The sequence below is a fragment of the Aegilops tauschii genome, chromosome 3, assembly GCF_002575655.3.
Source record: "Aegilops tauschii subsp. strangulata cultivar AL8/78 chromosome 3, Aet v6.0, whole genome shotgun sequence".
NCBI lineage: Eukaryota > Viridiplantae > Streptophyta > Magnoliopsida > Poales > Poaceae > Aegilops > Aegilops tauschii.
This window is the reverse complement of record NC_053037.3, coordinates 477,125,841-477,129,519: the sequence shown is the minus strand read 5'-3', so window position 1 is coordinate 477,129,519 and position 3,679 is coordinate 477,125,841. Positions and strand designations below refer to the sequence as shown.

The 3,679-nt window shown below is 48.6% G+C and overlaps 1 long non-coding RNA gene across 1 annotated transcript; it reads right to left on the bottom strand.

The window, feature by feature from the left end:
- Positions 1 to 224: 224 nt before the first annotated feature.
- LOC120976159 (uncharacterized) lies at positions 225 to 2,648 on the bottom strand. Its single transcript, XR_005771421.2, has 2 exons — positions 2,520 to 2,648; positions 225 to 1,669 (listed from the first exon to the last, which is right to left on the bottom strand). It is a non-coding gene; the product is annotated as an uncharacterized lncRNA (long non-coding RNA).
- Between the last annotated feature and the right edge of the window lie 1,031 nt (positions 2,649 to 3,679).

Below are 3,679 nucleotides of genomic sequence, written 5' to 3'. Positions count from 1 at the left end.
GTTATCGACATCCCCACGCATTGAAATTTTCTATCCCCAGAATTCTTTTACAATCCCAACATTCAAAAAGAGAATCATAGTACAAAAGAGTGAAACATACCATCCCGAATGATCTTTCTTTACAACCGACTTCAAATAACACCTTTTTCATGAATTGTTATCAATTCTCAACTTTCTTTCAATCTACATTTTTACCGTATTTTAAATTTGGAGTAAGCTTGACATTTTTTTTAGGAACAACTACGTGTTTATTGCAAATAGCATACACATCATGTACACGCAAAATTCATAAAAAGGACCAAGGAACACAGGTGTCCCCGTACAATTGCACAAAAGACCTCCAAAGAAACTGCATCCATCGTCATCTTCGCTCGTTGCTGACCACAGTCGTCGCTGAAGCACCGTCGGCGATAGGAAAAGCGAGCAACCCCACAAACCTGATCCGCCAAGCACCATAGCTGAAGTGGACGAGGATCCCCTGACGTACGGCAGGGTGTCGTTCCATCACTGGCACGTCGGCCTGGCTGGAACTTGGCCCCCCTGACAGCGGCCCAACGGCAGGTGCCGTACGTCAGAGGAGCTCTCTCTCCAGCTGAAGTAGCGTTGTGAACTGATCCATAGAACGACAAGGCCGAACCTCTGCAGCACGTCGGTCGGGGAACATCCCCATGCTCGTCGGATTGTAGATTCGCCGACTCAGCTCGATGCCGTCGAAGAAGGGGATCAGATATGCTCGCCTTCTTCCACAAACCCTGATACGAGGCCACCATGTCCCAGGGGTCGCCCGCGCTGCCACCATCCAAGGAGGGAGCCAACATCGGACAATTCACCCCCTAACCATCCTCCCATGCCCTCGAGTTGTGTTGGAGGAGACACAGCTAAGACGGAGACATGCCCGATGGACAAAGGACAAGAGTTCGGACTCTGCCGCCGCCTCGCCGACCGAGCCGCCAGATCCACCGCCTCGCCAACCGAGCCCTACCACCAAGTTCTCGCCGGCCACACATGAATCGCGAGCGGACTGTAGCTCCAAGATCTGTCACCCACTGCTCCGAAGACCAAAGCGTGAGGGATAGATCCGAGGCACCCTTATTGACGGCCACCGCCATCGCCGTCGGAGAAGGCATGACGGTCAGCCAAACCCAATCTAACCTAGACTATATAGCCAAAAACGAACTATGCAGCAGATCCGGCGAATCTAACCACTACCCAACGAACATGAGGCCCGCGGAGAGCGGAGTCGCCGTTAAAATCTGTTTGTTTTGGTTGCTACGTAACCTGATCTGCTTGACTGGTTTTGGGTCAATGTAATCCATCTTGCTTCTTCATAGCTAACTAAAAACAGTTTTTTTTTGCGGGAAAACAGAAACAGTTTTTTGAAGGGAAACACTTGATCACTTGCAACTATTGTCACAATTACAGGAGATCGCACGTTCAATACAAGTACCAAGTGGTTTTCCAGGATCATTGCAGTTTATCTGATAGCAACAGCTTGGTGCTAGAACACATGGTTTCTTGGGATCCTTTGGGCCACAGGGACACTGCCTACACTGTTTAAACGCAATAGATGTATCAGAGGGATGTAGTCGGTGGGGCTGGAAAAAAGTCTTTGTGAACTCCAGTGGGATGTACTCTGTGAAGTTGTATGGCTCCGTCGGTCATAGTTGTCCTGCATATCAAGTATTTATTTATGATTATGAAAAAACTTTACTAACAGTTCTATGAGATCATCCATAAAAAAGATAGACAATAAAATTTTCATTCTGTTTCATGTGAGAGCATACTCACTAAATATATCATCATGCAATGGATGATTGTTATATTTGCTTCAGTATCGTGTAAGTGAACTTTCAGTATCGTGTAAATTTTGGAATCTACGCCGATGGCCCATCAATCCCGTCCCAGAAGACGAGCTCGAGGTGAATCGAGCCCCAGAAGAACACAATGCCGACGAGATGCAGCCTTCAACCAAGCGCCGTCCCCGCGAAAACGCATCTGAGCTGCGGCCGCCACCGACGACGGAGCCCGCGGGCTGGAGCAGCGCCAGGACGAAGACATACTCGCGTGCAGCTCCTCCATCGCCTCCCGAGCCATAGCCAAGGACGACGCCGGCGAGCGCCCAACCAGATCGAGCGCTCGATTCGGAGCACACACAAGCAGCTGACCTGAAGCCGCCACCATGGACGAGGCCGACGAGACAACGCAGCACCCGAAGCACACCAAGTCGCGGGCGTCTCCGCCACCCTCGCCGCCCGGCCGGAGCCAAGCGCGACGCCGAGGAGCCCACCCCGACATCAAAAGCCTAGCTACACAGCCACCAAACTACGCTATATATACAGCCCACCCGTGGATCTGGGGCCCCCTCACCTCACGACGCCGACGAGGGCGACGGAAGCGAGGGGACGCGGCGAGATCGACGGCGGGAGCCCAGGCGCTGAGGTCGCCAAACGAGTCGCTTTCTGTAACTATTTTGTGCCCTATACTAGTATAAATTTAGTGACCAGAGGTGCGTTCCATACCTTGGGCTTGGAAGCTGGCGCGTAGAACAAGGACCATAAGGATGGAAAACATATGTGCATACTTTGCCATGGTCATCCAATACAGGTGGTCGCTCTTGGTTTTGTGTTGTGATTGTGATCTAGACTGGACGATAGAGGGCAGCATATATCAAGCTAGTAGCACATGCCATCGATGGTATGCATTTATTGCCTGCAAAATGAAGGTATGCATTTATTCCCTTGGAAATGCAAAAGAAAGTATGCATTTATTCCCATGCAACAAATAGGATATGCATTTATTTATTTCCCTAAATGCTAGAAAACGCATGCGCTATCTCGCTGTTCCAAGCGTATCCATCGCAATCGTCGCACCAAAGGCCAGCGCAATGATAGCCCACATCACGACAAGCGCAATGATAGCCCACGTCACGACAGGGTGCGGCTCACATTGGGATAGTGCGCCGGGGGGGGGGGGGGCGCGGATTTAGTTGAAACGTAGATCTGGACACATTTCATTAAACATTTCAAAATTTCAAAAAGCTATAACTTTCAAACCAAGCATCAAAATCTGTTATCACCCTTAGGTTAATTGCGACGAGCTCTTCAAAACTAGATCCCATATGACTATGTTTTGACTAATTTTTTTTCACAAGCAACTTTGAGTGCTATGAAGGCAACTTTAATGCTATAGGAAAGCAACTTCTTATTAGTTTGCGCAGTATGACTCTCTATGATTGAAAATCTCTTCGAAGTTGTCTGCCATGACTACCAAGTGAACTAGCTTCACCTATAGTTTCCTACCAGAACTAGCAAGTATTCTACCATAACTAGCTTCGCCTCCAAGTTGATAGTATTGCAGGCAACTTAGTTTTCGAGGTAGCCTAATATTATCCTAAGTTGTCTGGCATGACTAGCGAGTATCTTTTTTTGTGATCTGAAAAGAGTTTTATTTCATCATAATAGGGTTACAATCGAGACAAAAGATTCTCTATACATGGTGGTGCGCTACGTAGCCATAGAAAAAAGTCCATTTTACTACCCTGAATAAAGTGGGTGGTTCACTTTATCCCCTTATCTATTTTTCGGCTCCTTCTACCCCCAAACATATCAAAACCGGACAAAACACCCCCCTGGCTGGTTTGTCTCCACTCGCTGCTGATGTGGCACTAGTCAACGGCGGT